Consider the following 350-nt stretch of genomic DNA (forward strand, 5'->3'; position numbering starts at 1 on the left):
AGCACCCTTATAAATAAAACTAAAAATATAATTATACAGCTTAACTAACAATCCCCTTTGTCTCTGTCTCTATAACACTAAGCAACTCTCTGTCTCCTGTAACCCTAAACCCTAAAACCCTAAACCCTAAACCCTAAACTCTAAACCCTTAACCCTAAACCCTAAACCCTAATCCTCTCTTCCTCTTTTATATAAACAACTAAACTAACAATAACTCCTATTATACACGAGGCCCCCTACAGGGGGGCCCCCATAAATATAAATATAAACACCAAAACAAGTTTGTTAACAACCCCCCCTTCAAGGGGGCCCCCTTCAGGGGGCCCCCCGTCAGGGGGCCCCCCTGCGGG

Source organism: Eimeria mitis, genomic scaffold, assembly GCF_000499745.2.
Source record: "Eimeria mitis Houghton genomic scaffold, Emh_scaff3108, whole genome shotgun sequence".
Lineage (NCBI taxonomy): Eukaryota > Apicomplexa > Conoidasida > Eucoccidiorida > Eimeriidae > Eimeria > Eimeria mitis.